Below are 22,200 nucleotides of genomic sequence, written 5' to 3'. Positions count from 1 at the left end.
CTATTGCATGAGCATGGTTGTACTTGTGTCTGTTTTCTTAAATCTTCTGGCAAAGAATTTGATCTCTCAAACATGAAAGTTAATTCGCAATAACTCATTACTATACGTTTTCTAATTTTTATCACGTTCTGCGGAAGTGAGTCATCTATTACAGAAAATATGTACAATGTCAATATTTCTCATTCACAACTGAAACAGCCTTGCCTAGAGGGACTTAGAAGATTCCAACCGTGAACATTTCGTAAATTTGAAATGGTATATTTCAGGCTTAAACTGTGAAGATATCAACTTTCTTGCCAAACCACATAAACGTTTTTGAAATGTGAAAGAGCAAAAGCAGGAACTGTTTTTATTTGTATTCCAGTTTCATATAGATTAGTTTCCTTTCGTTTGAGTTTAAATTGCAATTTTAACATTCCCTTCGCTGGCGCCCCTGAAAGAGATGTGAAATGGGTTGTTTCCCAAGCAGGCCAGGGTTACGTACTTGCTGTTTATTCCGGCAGCTTTCATGTCCTTCTATATTTAACCCCGGGCCCTTTTACCACCATCCCCTCCTGATTAACCAAATTTCTGTTCAGAAGGTCAGCCGCTAATTTGGGGCTAAATAATGGCCCTTGTCTCGCCCAGCGATCGATTATTTTCAACTCGATTTTAAAAATCAACAAAGTGGCCGTACGGTATTCCAGGTCCTTCCTCTCATTTGTTTTTCTGAGTGATAAGCAACTTACCTTTTGCTTTCAGATTCCTGAGATATAAAATTTAAATGCTACCGAAATCCCCTGCTCCAGTGGGTTGAGGGTCCGCTAGAGACAGAAGCTGACAAGCTCATTTTCCTGCCAGAGGCAGAAGTCGATTTCAGCCTTCGGCGCGCGGGGCGGGCCCCCACTACCCCCCAGCCAAGAGCCAGGCTGCGAGCGTCACGTGCTCCGCCCAGCCACTCAGCCCTGCCCGGCAGGCTGGGTCACCTCGGATCTGGAGGCCGGCCCTTCCAAGCCTCGCACAGTCGGTTCCTTCGGGTGCACAGAGGACCCAGCGTCCCCGACACGGGACGCGCTGCCCGCTGGGGTTGGGCTGCCGGGACTACGGTGGTGGGAGTTCCAAGAATCGACGGGAGCTGGGACGCGGGGCTGTCTATAAAATGCCCTCCGAGGTCCGAAGTGACTTGCTCTGTGTTCCGGCTTGGCGGAAATGACTCAAGCAGAGGCACCTTCCTCGTCGTGGGGCGATTTTTTTTGCCAGTAGGTTAGTTTCACCTTCTCTTCTCCAGGTGATTGTTCAAGTGTGAAGAACATTACAGCAAACAGGCAATTCAGGAAAAGCCTAAAACTGGGGCGCACCGTTTTCAGCAGAATGAGATCACTTCCGACATCCTCCACCTCCACCCATGACATTGTCCTTTTGGCAAGGACTTAAGAAAAAAAAAAAGATTACCCCCCCCCATAAGAATGTAAATTGAACAATCTTCCTGGTGGGCTGTTTAGCAATTCCTACCAAAAACCTTGCAAATATGCACGGGTTGAAACATACAGTGGGCCCCGACAGCTATTACTATCATTTGCTCCAGGAACTAGCCTCATTAGGAAAAAAGGAAAGGAACGGAAAGAATCGTGAAAGGAAAAATTGCTGCAATATTATTTATGACCTCAAAGCACCAGAAGCAAGTTAAGTGGCCAAAAACAGAGGATAGGTTAAGTTTATAAGACATCGGTACAACACAAGAATTAAAACGGATATGGTAATAGATACTTTTCGACATGGAAAGACATTCACGGTGTCTTAAATGAAAAAAAGCAAGCTCCAAAGCATTATGTGCTGAATGATCCGACGAATGTATGTAGGTGTTGAAGGCAAGCAGAAGATGCCACCCCCAAAAGGAAGCAGAAGATGCCACCCCCAAAATATGCCACTTGGCATACTGATTATTTTGAATTAAAGTTACTTAAGAAACAGCCTGTGCAAAAAAAAGACACTCTGACCTTCCTTGGTCCCCCCAAAAGCATGTGAAGGTACCCTGCCCCCCACCAGGTGGATAAAAGGCATCCTTATTGCAGAGACAGGGACTTCACCACCTGGAAGGCTGTATAAACAAACCTTGTTACTTTCACTAATTTGCTAGCCCAAGCCCAAACCCCTTTGTTTCTCCAGTTCTTCACAAACTTATGGTTTCCTTGTCTAGAAGGTATAAAAGCTGCCTGCTTTGGTGACTTCTTGGAGTCTCAGAATTCTATGGGCTCCCCTACCGTAGGAAATTAAATATGTTTCTCTCCTGTTAATCCATTTTATGTCAATTTAATTATTAGACCAGTCAAAACACCTAGAAGGGAAGAAGGGAAGAGTTTCCCCCCCTACAGTTTAATATATTTATATCTACGCAAATGCCTTTGAACAGAGAAAACAACTGGGAAGCAAATTCACTAAAGTATCGACCTTAGTATTTCACTCATTAGTGAGATTAAAGGTATTTCTCATTTTCTTCTTTTTAGCTTAGCTGCATTTTCTAATTTTTGTACAATTAACATGCATTGCTTTTGTAACAAGAAACAACTCTTGCTTTTTTTTTTTTAAAGCGCTGTAGGAGACATAATCATGGATTATGTATATTTTGCTACTTTTTAACGCAGATTTCATTCCTTGAAGGTTCTCAAATCTTAACCGCAAAGCCCCGAGAGAACAATTCCTAATCATCCTAGGTTATTCTGCTCATAAAAATCTTTAGGAAGGAAGATGGCAGCTCAGAACTGGTGTTACCGTTTCATCGTCTGTAGGTCCAGCCTGAATTTCTCTTCCATTTAAATTCACTTCTTATTCTGCTATGTGTGAAGATTGAAAGATAGCCGTTAAGATCCTTCCTGAAAAGATTCTTCAAACACTTACGTAACAACCTTTGAGCTTTAATTTCTCCGTACTGGCACCTTCTGTTTTCTTCACAGATTTCTACTTGTTAATCCCTTTGAATCGTTTACATTTTTTCCCTCTTATCTGCTGCTGGTACATTGGACAATGTCTGGGGACAGTTTTGGCTGCCACAACTCGGGGCGGGGGTGGGGGTGCCCCTGGCATCTGGTGGGTGGAGGTCCGGGATGCTGCTCGCCATCCTACGGTGCCCAGGGCAGCCTTGCAACAGAGAATGTTCCAGCCCAGAATATCACGAGTGCCGAAGCAGAGAGACCCTGCTTATAAAGTATAATTTGAGGCACCCAAATCTTCCATTTCCCAGGCTTTTTTTTTTTTTTGGCCGAGTCCCACAGCATGAGGGATCTTAATCCCCAGGGATTAACCAGGGATCAAACCCAGGCCCCCTGCAATGGAAGCTCAGAGTCTTAACCACTGGACCTCCAGGGAAGGCCCTTCCCAGTCATTTTTAAGAGTCCACCATTGTATAACATGCTGGAAGCTCTGCTTCATTATAATCCCTTAAATGTGGTACTGCTGGCACGTGGGAAGTATGATTGCCTGTATCTTCATAGACTATTTCAGAATTGATGCACAGGAAGCCGCAAAGGGTGGTTATCTCTGGGGAGCAGAGCCCAGTGACTGGGACACGGAGAGGGAAGGAAGTTTTCATGGACATGGAAGCACGCTACATGGTAAACAGAACAAAACAAAACAAAAAAACTGTCTCTGGGATACAGCGTTACACCAGAACCAACACTGTCTTCAAATGTTCTCAGACACCATCTTGAAGTATTACATAACAGCCATATGACAGTATTATTGTCTGTGCTATTTTTCAAGCTTCTGCCAGCCTCGATTTTCCCTTCTGGAAAGTGGGGAACAGCAGAGGTAGTAAAAGGTTCCACCACCTGGGGGCATTTTGAGGCTTAAGTGAGGGCTCTGGAAAGAGTAAGCAGTGCTTTGCAGAGCCTTACTGGAGCCTGAGACGCAAGGAAAAATGTGTACCCCTATATATGCTTATCAAAATACCTAGCATATTTTGAGCCGAGTGGAAAAAGTTATAAAGACTCACAATCAAACATACACACATCCATATATAAAGCCCCACGTGGCCCAGTTCATTTGCACACCGTTGTCAAGTCACATGAACCCACCCACGGGGACAAGCAGGGCATGTAACCCCTGGTCAGTTGGACATAATTATTCCCCTTACACAGTAATACGGGGTAAAATTGCACTGCTTCCATATGCTAGCCACTAGCCACAAGCTGCTATTCAAGTTTAAGTTAATTTAAATTAATAAAATTTAAAATTCAGGGACTTCCCTGATGGTCCAGAGGGTAAGACTCTGCACTCCCAATGCAGGGAGCCCAAGTTAAATCCCTGGTCGGGGAGCTGGGTCCCACATGCACGCCGCAACTAAGACCTGGCACAGCCTAAATAAATAAATAAATATTTTTTAAAAATTAAAAAAATTTTTTTAAATAAATAAAATTCAGTTCCTTAGTCACACTAGCCACATGTCAAGTGCCTGATCGCCACATGTGGCTAGTGGCTACTACATTTTAGTGCAGATACAAAAGAATTCCATCATTGCAGATAGTTCTATTGGGCAGTGCTGTGAAGCATTTCTTTTAAACTAATTCCATTGCAATAAAACAATTTGTGTTTATTACCCAGGGGATTCTGCCTGTAACTGCAGAGTAGGAAAAGCAATCTGGCCAGAGTGTCTGTTGGTGGGAAGGACAGAAAAGCACAGATTCCAGAAGGCTGCGTGCCTCTCGCCACAGGTCCCAGGCACGATGTTTCCAAACACCAAAAGACGTGCAGCCTCTGCCTTTGGATGTAACCAAGGGCCTGCAAATCTTGTTCCAAAATGAGGTGGCAGTGTCTGATCACTTGTTTCAAAGAAAAAATTGAGATGCATGACAAGAAAATATTGTCTGTCTACTTAACAGAGACAGACAATAAATCTGCAAACAATGACTAACCCAGCAGTAATGAGTACTCCTGGCACCAAGAAACCAAGTCTCCCTGGAGAAATGACCATTTCCAGGTCACAAACATCTGGTCAAGCAGGGTAGTGTTACCGAACCAAACTTGGTCCCCTCGCCCATGGAGCAGCAAAACCAATCTACTGACACCGGCTTGTGGTGAAGGAAAGCGCAGCGTTTATTGCAAGGCCAAGGAAGAACGGGCGGCTGAGCTCAAAAGATCCGAACTCCCCAGTGGCTTTCAGGGAAGGGTTTTTAAAGACAGTGTGAGGGAGAGGGTGACAGGGTGTGTTATCAGCTAGCTCGTGCACAATTCTCTCATTGGTTGATGCTGAGGTAACAGGGTGATGTTTCAGGAATCTCAGTCATCAACCTTCTGGTTCCAACTGGTCTGGGGTCTATGTGACCAGCATGCAATTAACTTTTTCCACCTGCTGGAGGTTTTAGTGCCTGCAGACAACTGAAGGGTATGGCCCAGGGTATTATCTATAGCCCCTGAGGAAGAACCAAAGGCCCTTGACTTTGTTTTATGGCTAAACTGTTATTAGTCTTACTTGAATATTTTTTGTTTCTGTTTTTTCTTTCTTCTCTTATTAAATTTTTCTTTTTGGAACTCAGGGAAGGTCTAGGATGCTAAAGCTTTTCTACACACAAGAGGCGGACAGGGGACATGGGGCCTGGGCAAGTGTCTGTCCCCGGGAAGGCTCTGTAGGGTCCCGCTCCGTTTCAGTAGCAAGGAAGCCATCTTAGACTCCTGGGGACATATAAAAAGGACCCAGCAGTCAACCAGTAGAGGTTGCCCCAGCTACAGAGGAGGGAATTTGAGCATTAATAAGGATAACAACTCCAATGGATTAAAGCACACCAAACATATTTAAATTTGTGTTAATAATAACGATACTAAAAAAAAAAAAATTCCAAAAGCCAAAAACAAATTGGTCACCACTGTAACAGTGCTGGGGAAACAATTATTTTCAAAACTTGTCAATAAAGAAAAAAATTAAGCATTTATCTTGCTTTATCAGTTGTTTATCATTTATCTTGCCTTATCAGTTGTGCTTACAGTACAAACTGTACCACTGGATAACCAAATAGACTAGTAAGTTTCTCTTTATAAAGGCATTTCAAAGTAAATAATAATGTTTTAAAAATTGAGAGAATATCATCATTTTGCAACCCTTAGTGAATTAATGGATCTATGTATTGATTATCAATAGTTGCAAACCCTATAAAAAGAAACATTATAAGTCACCTGATGAAGGTATGTCTTGCCGCCCATCCCAGCCCCAAAAAAAGACAGGAAAAAAACGAACTGGAATCTGATCAAGCTTTTAGGTTCAACAACAGCTTTTTTTCAGCATTTATTTTTAGGAAATAAAGTTCAGAGGAACATGTTAAACCACACCCAGGGATACAATGAGCCAAGTCCAGGCTGTGGGAGATCAGAAAACACACAATCTTGTTTCTTCAACAAATTACAAAGGTGTGTATGTGGTAGGGGGGATGGATCCTGTGAATTAAAAGCAGACACAACTGCACTGAGATGCCACTGTGCACCTATGAAGATGGCTATGATCAAAATGACAAGTGTTGGCCAGGAAGTGGAGAAACTGAAGCCCTTGTACGCTGCTGGTAGGAATATAAAATGGGCAGCTGCTTTGGAAAATAGTCTGGCAGTTCTTCAAATGGTTAAACATAGAATTACCATATGATCTAGAAATTCTACTTTTATGTATAGACCCAAGAGAAATAAAGACCTATGTCCACACAAAAACTTGTACACAAATGTACACAGCAACATTATCCCTATTAGCCAAAAAGTGGAAACAACCCAAATGGCCATCAACTGCCGAACAAATAAACACAATGTGGTCTATCTACACAAAGGAATATTACTCAGCAATAAAAAGGAGTGAAGTCCTGACACAGGCTACAATGTGGACGAGCCCAGAAGACATGATGCTGAGCGAACAAAGCCAACACACAGAGCATGTGATTCTATTTCCAGGAAATGTCCAAAACAGGCATATCCACAGAGACAGAAAGATTAGCGGTTACCAGGGGCAGGGGGGAGGGGGAGAAATGGGGGTGACGGTTAATGGGCACAGGGTTTCTTTTTAGGGTGAGGAAGAAGTTCTACAATTGACTGTAGCATTTGCGCTACAAACATACTAAACTCCGAATATACTAAAAACTGATGAATTACATGCTTTAAAAGGGTGAATTGTATGGTATGTGAATTCTATCTCAAGAAAGCTCCCCCTCCCCCAAAAAAACCACAGACTTAAAAAAAATCCCAATAAACAGATATTTGGATTCTGTTCAGTTAAAAAAAAAAAAAATGACCTTGAGGCAAGTGAAAAGGTGAACCATGGATGATGAATGCCATTGAGGAGTTATTAAACGTTATGATGTGATAAGGATACTGTGTCTTTCTCTCTTAGCCATATGTACTGAAATGTTTCCAGCTCAACCAGAAAGGTGTATGGGATTTGCTTCAGAACACGGGAAGGGGGGGCAGGCGGAGGTGTAGACCAAACAAGATGGGCCAAGAATGGTCCATGGTGAAGGGGTAGGGCAGAGGGCTGCATGTGTCTTCATTGTACTATTCTATTTTCATACCTCTATTTTTGTTGAAAAAAATTATAAACATTTTAATATATTTAAGTCTCTAACTACATTTTTTTTTTAAATCACACACATTTCCATTCTGTTCTTAAGGCAGGTTAGTTTAATTTTGTAGAAGAAATACTTTCAAACAATACAAATTACACAATTAGAATGGTGACAAAAATAGAGATGAATACTGATTATAACTTATTCCCACAACAGAAGGTTACTTATTTCCGTGGTGACAATTACGTGACCAGATGAAGTGAAGACCGAATTCCCTTTTACTTATCACACTGTTTCTAAAGGACCCTGGTGGCAGACTTTGGATTGTCCAAGGCACGATTATGGGCAAACTTAAACATAAGAAAATACCCCTTAAGACGATAGGACTTCACTTTTTGGACATGTGGGATATCTTCCAGGGGGTGGGAGTCTTAACTAGTTGGAAGCTGCACAGTCAAATCACGAAAGCGAAGCCAATTAGGGTGCATCGTGTCCTGCCTCCCGGGCTGGGCTCTGACGCTGTCCATGTGCCACTTCCAGCACAGCCTGCGAGCAGCACGGAGCCCGTCACCTCCCCGTCCTTCATCTGCCTGGCTTTTCCTTCCTTTCTGACTATGGTCCCATTCAGGTGCGAAAGCAGACAGACACAGGAGGGAGGCGGGAGCAGCACGGGGGAACGGCGGCGCAGGACCCAGTGCTCCTGGAACTGACAGCAAAGCTGGGGCTGCATTTGTTTCTGGTGGGGCAAAGGAGGGATTTCTTTTCTTTTCTTTTCTTTTTTAACTCTGGGGTGGGGAAGCATTCCAAACAGAAACCTGTATCTACTGGGCAGTGACATTTGAAAACCCTTGCGGGCTTTCTGTATTGGCACAGTGGGTCTCCCCGCATTGCTACTTTGTAGGGGTTAGCAGGAAAGCTACCTCAACCCTTCCACCCACTTAGAGCTTCAAGTGGCAGTGTCTGAACAGAGGCCAGGCAACGCGGCCGAGGCTCTCCCACGTCTGGGGAGCCACGCACCTCAGAGGAGTGTGACTTGCTCTCCACACACCCCAGAGTCCAGCGGCAGCCAATCCGTCAGTCAGAAGTTTCAACAGCTGGGGACAGAGAGGGCCTGCCACCAACCTGACCCGTGCAGCAACGCTGTCTCCTGGGGGGCACTTCTGGCAAGTACTCATGTGTTTTGTCTCTCTACCTCTGTTGTGGGTACGTATGCAGGAAAATTAGCAAAAGAAAAAGGAAAAACAAAACCGAGACTAGAGGCAGAAATACATAGCAACAAGTGACAAGTGTGAAAAAGCACAGAGTTTTCAGCCTTACCACCACTGACAACTTCACTGTCCGTGATAGGTCACATGTCAATGAAATGCTTTTACAACATTCATTTTTAATAAATGTGAAAAGGAAGGTGGGTTATCCAAGGGAGTGCTTACAGACGAATGAGAAGAGAGATGCTGCTGATTAAGGGGGGAGGGGCAGAAAGACCCAGGAGGAGGGTTCCGTTTTCTCTTACATTTTGTGTGACTCACCTCGTTTACTTCTCCGAGGCCTCATGAAGGAGAGTGCATTTCACATATAATAAATACGTATTAGGCGAACTATACCACCTGGCGTTTTAAAAGGATGGTATAGTTTTATTATGTAAAGAATTTTTTCCTCATGAGCTAGTTCTAAGATTTCTTAAGAAATGTTGGGAAGACTCCAGTATGGGGCGAGGGCCTCTGATCGAAAGCACATGCTCTCCTGTGAGTGACTCGCCGGGTACTTGTAGCTCCCACGGAAGCTGGCTTCCTCAAAAACGCGCCTTCAAAGGTTATCGTGTCCATGTCGTGACTGCTCTATGCATCAGCGGATCCAGTGACTCAGTGAAAACGCACCTTCCTTCTTCTCTTTTCACTTTCCTGCAGGGCAGAGCAGCAGAGCAGAAGCTCCACCACCGCCCTCCTTGTCGGTCAGGATCAGATGGGGCGGGCCGGAAAGGCAGGCGGGGCTGCCGTGGCCGGGTGAGGGTGGGCTGTGCGGCTGCCGCTGCCGGGGGCTCCGTGACCGGCCTCAGACCCGGGGTGGGCACGGAAAGGTGCACGGAAACCAGGGGCTCTGGGCGCCCAGCCCGCGCGGGAGACCGAGCTCCGCAACGCGCACCCCGCACTGACTTAGGACCGAGCCCCTAAGGCGGCATCTTAACAGCACACAAAGGGTGCGAAAGTGTGCAATATACATGATCAATGCACACAGGAGAGACGGGGCAAGTGACGAGTTCAGCACACAGTGTTTGCGTTTCCGACGTCAGACACAAAACCGGCCCCAAAGATCCGTTCTACCGCATGGCAAATACTGAAGAACTAAATTTCAGTCTTAAAATACATCTTAAAGTCAGTGTTTTCCTTCAAGGAGGAAGAAAAGAACTATAAATAAATGACAATACAGTGAATCTGCCTGAGTTTCTGTCTTCCACCCTTCAAGTCAAAGAACACAGCATGGAAACTGTAGAATCTTAACACAATAGCTGCTCTTTTATAAAATAACCTGCTTGAGATGTTAATTTAACAAGGAAAAGCCAAGCCCTGTTCCTGTCACTATCAAAAAATACATATTTATAGACTTTTGAAAACAAAATGTGTATATTAATAACTTTGCACAAATATTTGAAAGACAATTTTAGAACTTCGTGGAAATAAAATAGGCAGATAAATACTTCATCAAACATCATCAACCGGCAGCGGAGGTATGTTAGTCCTTGGTCTCGTGAAAAATGCTATCTTCTCCCTGGGTGGGCATGGAAAAAATTACGTTAGAAGGTGATATGCAGACACTGAAAGCTGGCAGGAAGCTCTCATATCAATGATGGCTTTCCTTGTTCATAGAACAATCAGAATTTGAATTCTCATCATATGTGTTTGTACACAAATTTTCAAAATTTTAATAGAAGTTATGATACTCCTAGGAGGGCAGGGATTTATCTCCAGTGGCTGGAAGAGTGCCTGCTACATAGTAAGTGTTAATTCTTGTTCTATCAACAAATGAATACATTTTAAAAATATATCAGTATATGAATTCTAAATCAAAACTGAAGGAAGTGGTTATAATATCTTGTGTTATTTTATGATAAGAACATAAAAATTACAGGTATAGAAAAAAACAAAGCTACAAGTCAGGCACAAAGTAGTATGGATAGAGCTGTGTTAACTGCGGCTGTATGAAAGAACAAAACCATGCAAAACTGATTTATGTCATTAGAATTCAACACAGCGTTTAAGGAAATTTGAAGGGTAATCTGGAAACGCTGATAATGTTTTGATTTCTGTAATGTTCAGTTTATGAGAACTCACTAAACTATATTCATAAGAACAGAACATTTTCCTGTATATAGAGTATGCTTCAATCTAAATTTTAAAAAGCAAAGATAACACATACTGTACATATGTAAATTGCTGTTATTTGTGATCATAAACATAAAAGATGTTACAAGAGCCGGTAAGTGAATTATGTTTATTAGATGAAATTAGTCATGAAAAAAATAACAGGTTAGGTAGTAACATGTGGTATTTTAATTCTTAATAAGCTGAATGCAAAATTCAACAAAAATGATCATAATTGGACTTAATTAAAGCTACATAGAAAATAAATCAGGAGAAAAATCGCACAATGCTGACAGCAGTGGGGATTCCAGCTTTGTTCTCCACTTCCTTGTGGGTCTGTCTCAATACTTACTTTACTCTTTATAATGACAAAGGTGTGACAGTAGAAAGCAAGCGGGAGAGTGAGGCCTGGGCTTCTCCCCACCTGAACGCCTGCACTTGGATGGGCTCTTTGAGGTTCTGCCCGCGCAGCTGGCACACCCCTTTGGAGGCCTTCTTCAGCATCTTCTCAGCTGCCTGTTCCTGATGGAAGTCAAGTTTGGTCTGTCTCGTCTGCAACAGCAAGGCGGGGTGAACCAGACGGGTTTGCTTCCAGTTTCAAGGAAGAGCGATGGAAGCCCCTGCCAGCTCCGGGCACTGGGAGGGGAGAAAGGCCCGCCCGCCCGCCCCCTCCCCCCGCTGGCGGGCCGGGGCCTCACCTGCCTCTCGGCCTCCCGCAGCAGGCTCCAGAAGCGCTCGTCGCGCAGTAGCCAGGCCGCGGGCTCGGCGTGGCTGCGGAGCTGGGCGTCCTCCAGGCGCTGGCGCAGCTCGCGCAAGGCGCACAACTCCTCGTTCAGCTGCCGCTGCCGCGTCCGCGACGCCTGGAGGTCCAGCTCCAGGTCCAGGGACGTGCGCGCCGCCAGAGCCGCCAGGGAGGACCTGCAGGGCTGCGAGACCGCGGCCGTGAGCGCGCCCACCCCGCCCGCGCCCTGCCTGCAGCTTCTTCCCCTAGTGACCGACCCCACTGGAGGGAGACACCCGCAGCGTGGCCCGACGCCAACACAACATGCACGTGGGCGACACGGGTTCAAACCTCCACTCCGGTAACGAGCCAGTGACAGGAAACTGTCCGCTGTAAGGACGACCTAGGCTTTGGCTAAAGCACAGAGAAACAGACCCTCTCACCGGGGCAGGAGGGCGTCATCTTTCTCAAGTGCTACTTGACAATATAAGCAAGAGCCACAAAATGTGTGTTTTCTTTGGTTCTGAAATTTCATTTGACTTGCATCTGAAAGGCACAGCTGATGATGTGCAAAAGGTTTATGACAGAAAAAAATCCTAAATACCTAACAAGAGAAAAGTGATCAAATACATTATAAGGCCAGCAGAAAATGCAGCTATTGTAAAAAGATGAAAAGTATACCGACGTGGCAAAATCTTAATGATCTACTGTATAACGGGAAAAAAGCACGTTATAAACCACGCTGAGGGCTGTCTGGTTAAACACACACAGGCTGTCAAAAACGCTCCTCCCCAGGGAATTCCCTGGTAGTCCAATGGTTAGGCCTCCCCGCTTCCAATGCTGGGGTGCGAGTTCCATCCCTGGTCGGAGAACTACAACGGCAGCCGCGCAGCGAGGCCAAACAACAACAACAACAACAACAACAACAACAAAATGTTCCTCCCCACATAAGCCTGAAGTAAGCAAGTCTCCTGTTTTCAAGAAGGTTCTAAGACGAGAATAGAATTTTGTACACGGAGCTGAGAGCAAACAACGCTGGGGAAGGCAGTTAGTGCAACAAAAGCACAAATCCACGAGCCTATCAGCGTTGTTGGGAGGACTGAATAACTGTATGCGTTTTACACACCCATAACACTAGTCTGCACATATGCAGAAGTTAAATGCAAATGTAAGTGACTTAATAAACACGAACTCATTTAATAGCTCTGCTGAATTCATAGCAGAGCTCACTGGTTCCCAACCAGGGGTGACTTGGGCCCTCAGGGGACAGTTTTGGTCGTCACAACTGGGGGAGGGGGTGATAGTGGCAACTAGTGGGTCAAGGCCAGGGATGCAGCTCAACGGCCCACAGTGCACAGGACAGCCCCCAACAAAGACAGACCTAGGCCAAAATGCCAACAGCATGGCTGCCGAGAAATACTTTTGTTGCTGAGTTATGTGCTTTCTTATCATTCTCTGTCAGCGGCTACTCTAAATACAACCACCACAAGGAGATCTGGGAATTATTTTTTGTTTCAAAGAATTCTTGCCCGGGAAAGTCAGGGAACCACTACCTTACAAATTAAAAGTAGCAAAACTGTGTAAACTGGCGTGATGTGGAGAAAAAATTCGGTGTATAGAAAGGAAAACTGTAGAACAGTCCTATGTAGGAGAATGCTCCACGTTGAAAGACTCAAATTTTCTAAACTGTATATACTCCCTTGTCAAAAAAGAGAGAAGAATCTCTTACACAGAATGGCTGTTTATTAATTTATTATATTGTAAAATGTAAAGATCCTGTATTATCTTAGATTATGACATTATCTTAGGAAATTAACAAATATTGGTAACATATTGACATTATATACACTTTTTAAAATTATACCTAAGTAAAAAAGGAAATAAACATATCACCTTTCAATTAATCTTACCTAAAATATTACGTCTTCAGGTTTGTAGAAATAACTCCCAGCGTACATACAGACGGCATATTAGTCTACGTGGCACATACCTGCTTATAGCGAAGGGTTCGTCTTTCCAAAGTGTTTCGGACAAAGGGGGACTTCCGGGGCAGCGTTGAACTGTCGCTGTCACTACGATAAAGTTACACCAAAAAGACTGAGGTTCAGAAACACTTCCTCAAGAATTCAACATTCATTCTCTGTGTACTCTGAACTGGATTATTTTGTTTCTCGTGCAGGTACTCAAACAGTTATGACGTTTAGAGCTTTTACCAAGACTTTGGGTTTCGCTTACAAGAAAACCCTACACAAGAGTTTCAAGCCAAACAAAGACAAACCAAATGAGCAGAGCAACCCCCAGCCCCACCCCTCCTTCAGGTCCATCAACCGAACCAGCTGAGGTTTTCCAGGCTAATCGAGCAACACAATTTCAATCCTATCAATGCCAACTGCCACTTGATACGGTGTGACGCTCACGAAAACCCACACTCTCCTCAGCGCTTTTCACTTTTTATCAATCATTCTCATTTGCTGTGTTTCTATCTTTGGCAAGAGCTGGGAAGACTGGCGTTCCAGGAAAGAGTCTCGTTCCTGGCAGGAAGACAAGCCCACGCCACTAACACCCACCCTGCCCATCGAGGAAAAAGACCTGGCTTTAAAAAGAAAAATAAATAATGCCGACTTCACGGGAGCCGAGACGTTATGTATTTCATTTGGCGGCAGGTTTTCATTTCAGGATCAACATATATCTGCGTGAAAGCAAAGTCCTGGCCTTCACGCCTTACTTTCCATGCCAATGAACCCCAGATATCAGGAAATGTCGCAGCCCTGCACTTACATGCCTCCCCTTCATCACAAACATATAATATAAACACAAAGAGGCCTCTAGAAGCATCGCCGGCCAGTGCGTGCCTTCGCGCAGGACGCAAAGCCCAGTGCAGGGGCTGGAGGCCTGTTTCTGGGGAGGTGAAGGGCTCCCTCCGTCACCACCCTGTTCTCAGCAAGGAGGCTGGAGGTTGGTCCACAGGGGCTCGGCAGGAGTCTAGGATAAGGAAGGGTGGCCTTCGATCAGGTGCCTCCAGCCGCGTGATGAAGCATCAGGCCCCACAGGGCTGCAGCCTGATGGGGCGGGAGTGCCCCGCCTGACCCTGGGCTGCCCGGGGCAGCGCGACCGGGGCACCTCGCCGCGTGGGGAGAGGAGCTGCAGGCCTCGCAGACGTGGCCACCCGGGCCCCAGCCCCTGTTGCTCCCTCCTGTGAGTAAAGGATTCCCTCCCCAAGAAAGGTGGGCTCCCTGCTCAGCTCCTGGGCAGTGACCTGTAAGTCCCTAGAACGTTCTAAGTGTCTCTGTTTACCTGGGGACCTTGGCCCGGCCACACAGTCTCTGCTGACAATGTGAGGGGGGCCCTGGGCCACCAGCTTGACCCTGGAGGGGCTGGAGATGAAGGTCAGCCACGCCGGCCACCAGCTGTGCCTCGTGACGACCCCCACAAAACCCCTGGGCACCAAGCCTCGGGTGAGCGCCCCTGGTCGGCTGTGCTCCGGGCACGCTGCCACTGCTCCGAGAGGTGAGAGCTCCCGCACAAATCCGCTGCGGGAGAAGGGCTGGAAGCTCCGCCCGGTCTCTCCGGAGCGCTGCCCGTCGCCTCTTCCCTCTGCGCGTCGGTCTGCACCCCTTCCCTGCGGCGCACCATCATCGTGGCTACGACGGCTTTTCTGAGTTCCGTGAGTCCTAGCCAATTTCTGAGCCCGAGGGTGGGCCTGGGGACCCCTCAGTGTCTCCCACGTAGGCCTGAGGGTCTGCCTCTCTCATATGATCAAACTCTGGCTTTGCCCTAATGCAGCGGCTCCTTGGCAGCCCCTTCAAGGGAAGATGCTTTCTCCAACGAGCCCCGTTAGAGGAGCGGGAGGGTCAAAGCTCTCCTCAAGCCAAACGGCGCGCCCAGTCTGCTGCATCGTGAGCACTTACCCTCAACAGCGCCTCGTCTCTGCTAGTCCGTGCTGTCACTGTCACACGGCCACGGCCGGCCAACCTCCAACCTGCTGTCCTGTCTCCACGGACCACAGCAGGTGGGGTCTCCCCCTCCACCTGTCTCAGAGTTCTCAACCCTGCGTGCAGGTGAGGACCAGCCGGGAGCTCCAACCCTCTGCTGCCCAGCCCCGCCCGCGACCGATGAAGAATCCTTCCAGGCAGGTGGCAAAGGACTCCCGACTTACTCTGCAGACGTACTGGCTTCGTGCTGCGGGCGAGAAAGTCTGGGAACGCACAATGGTGCTGCTCTGCGTGAAGGGCGAGCCGCGGGCCCTGTGGCCGGGCCTCTCCTTCGGCAGACTCGCCACCTCTTCCAGGAAGAGATCTTCTGTGTTGGTTTCCTTATCAACCTAGATAGTAATTTATTGTTTACCACGACTCTTTCTAGAACACAAGCATTAAATTAGTGTAGTCACCAAACAACCTTGCCATTTCCACTGGAGGTCTAAGTGGCATTTCACATTTAAGGAGTCTAAACTCCTGAATTTCTGTACTCTACCAAAAGTTTTTCATCTGTTCACGCAAAAAATCTTAATGTCATCCTGGACTCCTGTCTTTCTCTCACACTCCATTATCTAGACCAAGAGAAACTGTGTTGGCTCAATTTTCAGAATTACAAGTATTTTGCACATGCATGAACCTAGAGCATATTAGGCTTAGTGAAATAAGTCACACAGAGAAAGACAAATGCTGTACGATTTCACATATATGTGGAATCTAAAAAAATAAATAAATGAACAAACATAAGAAAACAGCAGCAGAGTCATAAATCCAGAGAACAAACAGGGGATTGTCAGAGGGGAGACAGATGATGGGAGGAAAGAAATAGGTGAGGGAGATTAAGAGGTACAAACTTACAATCACAAAACAAATGAATCATAGGTATGAATATACCGGGTGGGGAACAGAGCCAATACCTGTGCACTATCTTTGTGTCGTGACAAGATGTTAACTCGACTTACTGTGGAGACCATTCTGACATGTATAGAAGTATGTTGTATAACAGGAGCTAACAAAAGGTTGTAGGTCAGTTATATTTCAAAAACCAACAAGCTCACTGAAAACAGACAAGATCTGTGGTTACCAGAGGTGGGGATTGGGGGAGGGGGAATTCAATGAAGGCAGTCAAAAGGTACAAACTTCCAGTTACAAGATAAACAACTACTAAGCATGTATGTACAGCATGATAAATATAATGAACACTGCTGTATGTTATATATGAAAGTTGTCAAGAGAGTAAATTCTAAGAGTTTTCATTACAGGAAAAATATTTTTTTCTATTTCTGTTATTTTGTATCTATGTGAGATGATGGATGGTCACTAAACTTACTCTGGTATCATTCTAACATGTATGTAAATCCAACCATTATGATGTATACTTTAAACCTATGCAGTGTATATGTCAATTATATCTCAATAAAATGAAGAGAGAAAAAATTAGGCGTTTTTTGACCCCTTGTCACCAACCCTTCATCCAAGTCACCATAAGCTCCTACTCAGCACATTTGAGCTATACACTTCTCACTGCCCTGCCTGATTGCATGCCTACCCTTCTCTTGAATCAATTCTTAGTGCAATTATGGAGATCCCAGTAAAACGGAAGTACAATCACGTCACCCCTGGACTCAAAACTACTCCTCAATTTCCTACCCCTTTCAGAAAAAAACAAGAGTCCTGAGTGGACCCTACGTAATTTGGTCCCTTCACTAACTCTGCTCTCAGCTGTGACAAATGCTTCTGCTCATCGCCCCAGCCCATGCTCCTTGCTATTCTCTCACCGTTTTAGGCCTTCCACCTGTGTGCCTCAGTACATGCTCTTCCCCAGCTCCTGCACTTCCTTCCTTAAGGTCTCTACTCAAAATCCACCTTCTCAGAGATGCCTTAAAATGACCACTATCCCTAAAAATCTAAGCCCTGATGATATTATTTGTTCGTTAGCCTCCCTGTTAAAATGCTTTCTTAAAACAGGGTGGTTTTGGGAAAATGGTGAACTAGGAAGCTCTAAGTCCTTGTTTCTTCATGGAAACATCAATAAACACTCAACTATACCTCAAAACAAAACAAAACCATACACGGATGAAATAGACTTATAGGAGCTCTGCAAACAATCGCAGTCTTTAGTAAGCAAATGAATGAAGAAAAATGATAAAATATTCAAAATGAAAAAATATTCAAGTGGTAGGAAATTTTACAGCATTTTTTTTTTTTACTAGCCCCTGACCATGGTCTTTTAACTTAGAGGAGACAGCAGCCTAGTTCCCAATTCCCTCCCTTAAACTAGAAAAAGTAGGGTAGACCTTACTTGTAACATTTTAACATGTTAGGGAGCTAAAGGTTTGGACTAATTTTGCCTATCTTGACTCTCAGGTGCAGGAAAAGCAGCATGGCCCATCTTAGTCACAGAAGAGGATCAGAAGCAGCAGGCGGTACTCCTGAAAGCTGCTGCTGGACTGACCTACTGGTATAAACATACAATAGACCACAAAAAGCCCTAGAATAAGCTGGGTACAGACAATCTGGGAAATTGAATGTTCAAAAAATTGAGCTATTTATATAGGGGAATTGAGAAGGCAGAAAGCAGGGTCAGTCAACACACACTGAAGGAAAGACTCAACACACACTGAAGGAAAAAACTGGGGAGGTCATAAGCTTTCACTTCAAGGTGATGTCTAGGCTCACAGTCTGCAAAATCTGGGAAAAGTGCCTGTTTTTTCAAATGTACAATTTTCAACAATGACCAAAAAAAATCACAAGGCATAGAAAGAAACATGGAAAGATGGCCCATTCAAAGGAAGCAAATAAATCAACAGAAATCATCTCAAAGCAAGCACAGACAACAAATCTACAATTTCAAATAATTGTATTAGATATGTCCAAAGAGTAAAAGGAAAAAAACATGGACAAAAAATAAGGAAATCAGGAAACAATATATGAATAAAATAATAATGATGATAATGAGTAAAAGATATAAATTACTTTTTAAAAAAGCAAAGCTGGAGGTGAAAAAAATACAATAAGTGAATGAAGAAATTCACTAAAGAGGTAAAATGACATATTTAACTAGATATAAAAACAACAGGCAAACTGGAAGACAGGACAATTGAAGATAAGGAATCCAGCAAACGAAGAAAGAAGATTGAAGGAAAGTGAACACAGCCTATAGGATTTATAGGACACTGTGTCAGTGGACCATTATGGGATCCTTATAAGGAGAAAAGAGAAAGTAGTAGAAAGATTTTTTTGAAGACATAGGAAGACTTTCCACATTTGACGAAACAGACATTTATATAAATACAAGAAGCTTAACAACTACAAGTAAGATAAACTCAGGGTGACCCACAACAAGACACATTATTATCAAACTGAACAAAGATAATGATGTAACACTGAAAGCAGCAAGAGAGAAATGTCTGGACACATTTAAGGAAACCACAGTCAGATGATAAGCAGAAGCGTGGAGGACACAGGCAATAAGAAAAGTTCTCTGAGGACGTTTCTTTCCTAGGACTGTGCTTGCTTTGATTCCTGTTACCGGTATATACAGCTCCCTTTAAACGTCTTAATATAACTAAAGTTTCACCCTGGTTCTTTTCTGGACCGTATTTTCTGTTATATTCATCTGCCTATAACCTCTTATTCCTGGATGACAGCAGGACTGCAGACCCCCTGCAGCTCTAACATACTGTGGCACCAGCCCTGATATATGTGGCCTCAAAGCTGATATCCAAACTATACCATTAGTGGTGTGAGTCTGGCAAGACAAGAACCAGCCCTTAGGGTAGTCCCCAGATAAGCCAGAACACTGTAAGCAGGTTCCACTCATTACCTTCGCCTGAGAGAAGAAATGAGAATTGGCATTTTCTTCTCAAACACGCTGTGCTACACTGGAAAGGGTCTGGGATAAAGGTGAGCAAAATGGCATGAAAGTTCCTTGTTTTGAATGCAGCATTTCTTGATTAGACATGTACTTGGTTCTTAATTCATTTCTAAAGTTCTTATAAACTATTTTGATCAAATATTATATATTTGATGTTTCTATGGGGGAAGAGAGCCTAGAGTTCCCTCGTCTGCCATCTTGTTGATTTCTCACTCTGAGGATTATTATCAGTAGCTCTGGTACACGACTGAAGTGAAGTTGGTATCAATTCAAATTAGGTTGTTATAACTTCAGGATCTTATATGTAATCCCCACGATAACCACACACACAAAAAAACCTATCAGATATACATAAAGGGAAATGAGAAGGGATACAAAACACATCAAACAAACAAAAAAATCAACTAAATGTAAAAGAAGGAGGAAATGGAGGAAATGATGGGCAAAAAAACCTGTAAGATCCAGAGAAAACAAGTAACAACATAGCAACAGAAAGCGTCCTTCGAAGAAATTACTTTAAATGTAAAGAGACTAAACTCCCCAAAGACATGCACTGACAGAACGGATAACACAAAAACCAACAACATATTGTTCAGGAGACCCATTTTTGATCTAAAGACACAGATAGCTTGAAAGTAAAAGAAAAAATATTCTGTGGAAATGGTAACCAGAAGAGAGAAGGGGGACTATACAAGCCAAAAACCATTACAAAATACAAAGATTCATATATATATGTAAATTTAATATTGACATATTGATGAAAAGTCTATTGATAAAAATGTCAATTCCTCAGAAAAAATTTAACAATTATAAATACATTTGAACCAAACATAAGAGCTCTATAATATGTGAAGCAAACATTGATATGAGGTTTGCTATGGATTTTCAATACATGGACTTTAATATGTTGAGGGATTTTATTTCTACTTAAGTACTTGAGTGTTTTGACCATGATGGTGGTCAAATCATTTCTTCTTCATTGTGTTAGTTTGCCACAGATGCACTTAAAAAGTACCACAGTGTCTGCTCTTACATTTTCGGGTAGATTGCCTATTTCCTCTTCATTTATTGGGTCTTGTAGGTTTTTACCTTGCTCCTTCATCTGTGACGTAATTTTTTGCCGTCTCTTTTCTTTTTTAATGAGTGGGATTGTGTTCCTGTCTCACTGGTTGTTTGGCCTGAGGCTTCCAACACTGGAGTTTGTAGGCTATTGGGTAGAGCTGTCTTGGTGCTGAGATGAGCAACTCCATGAGACCTCACTCTGATGAATATTCCCTGGGGTCTGAGGTTCTCTGTTGGCGGGAATGTAAATTGATACAACCACTATGGAGAACAATATGGAGGTTCCTTAAAAAACTAAAAATAGAACTACCATACGACCCAGCAATCCCACTACTGGGCATATACCATGAGAAAACCGTAATTCAAAAAGAGTCGTGTACCACAATGTTCACTGCAGCTCTATTTACAATAGCCAGGACACAGAAACAACCTAAGTGTCCATCGACAGCCGAATGGATAAAGCAGATGTGGCACATATATACAGTGGAATATCACTCAGCCATAAAAAGAAAGGAAATTGAGTTATTTGTAGTGAGGTGGATGGACCTAGAGTCTGTCATACAGAGTGAAGTAAGTCAGAAAGAGAAAAACAAATACCCGTATGCTAACACATATATATGGAATCTAAAAAAAAAGGCTCTGAAGAACCTAGGGGCAGGACAGGAATAAAGACGCAGACGTAGAGAATGGACTTGAGGACACGGGGAGGGGGAAGGGTAAGCTGAGACGAAGTGAGAGAGTGGCATGGACTTATACACACTACCAAATGTAAAAGAGATAGCTAGTGGGAAGCAGCCGCATAGCACAGGGAGATCAGCTCGGTGCTTTGTGACCACCTACAGGGGTGGGATAGGGAGGGTGGGAGGGAGACGCAAGAGGGAGGGGATATGGGGATATATGTATATGTACAGCTGATTCACTTTGTTATACAGCAGAAACTAACACACCATTGTAAAGCAATTATACTCCAATAAAGATCTATTTTAAAAAAATACCACAGACTAGGGAGATTAAACAACAGAAAAGTATTTTTTCACAATTATGGAAGCTCAAGTCCTACGTCAGGAGGGTTGTCAGCAGGGTTGATTTCTATTTTATTTATGTCTGGTTTAATCATTATTTCCTTCCTTCTGCTAGTTCTCATCTATTTCCTCCTCTTTCCTAGTTTTTTAAGTTGTAAGGTTTTGGTTTGTTGATTTGAGATATTGCTTCCTTTTTAAGGTAAGAGTTTATAGCCATTAATTTCCCTCTTAGTACATAGGAGGAAAGCTTGCCACAACGTGGCAGTGATGTTCTAGATACGACACCAAAAGCACAGGCCACAAAAGTAAAAGGGGCACAAAACAGACCTCAAAGACAACCCACTGAATGGGAGAAAATATACCCAAGCCATGTATCCAGTAAAGAATTAATAACCAAAGTATCTGAAGAACTCCTACAAGTAGAAAACAAACAAATCTGATTTTAAAACTGGCAAAGAACTTAAAGAAGACATACAAATAGCCATTAAGCTACATGAAAATATGATCACACTATGAATCCCTAGGGAAATAAAAAGCAAATCCACAATGAATACTACTTTACATCCATTAGGATAATTCTTGTGAAAGAAACAGAAAACAACAAGTTTTGGCAAAGACTGGGAGAAAATGGAACTTCAAGGGCACTGCTCACAGGAATGCAAAATTGTGCCGCCACTGTAGAAGAA

General features: G+C 43.9%; 1 protein-coding gene across 2 annotated transcripts in view; it reads right to left on the bottom strand.

The window, feature by feature from the left end:
- The window catches only part of LOC309653327 (H(+)/Cl(-) exchange transporter 4-like), a 72,133-nt gene extending 69,845 nt beyond the window's left edge, over window positions 1-2,288 (bottom strand). For both annotated transcript variants that reach the window (XM_082447926.1, XM_082447927.1), the window contains exon 1: window positions 729-2,288. The gene's annotated coding sequence lies outside the window, so the exon portion shown is untranslated. The remainder of the gene's footprint in view (window positions 1-728) is intronic.
- Window positions 2,289-22,200: the final 19,912 nt, after the last annotated feature.

This window comes from Balaenoptera physalus, assembly GCF_965194825.1.
Source record: "Balaenoptera physalus genome assembly, chromosome: Y".
Classification (NCBI taxonomy): domain Eukaryota; kingdom Metazoa; phylum Chordata; class Mammalia; order Artiodactyla; family Balaenopteridae; genus Balaenoptera; species Balaenoptera physalus.
This window is presented reverse-complemented; position numbering and strand designations above follow the sequence as displayed.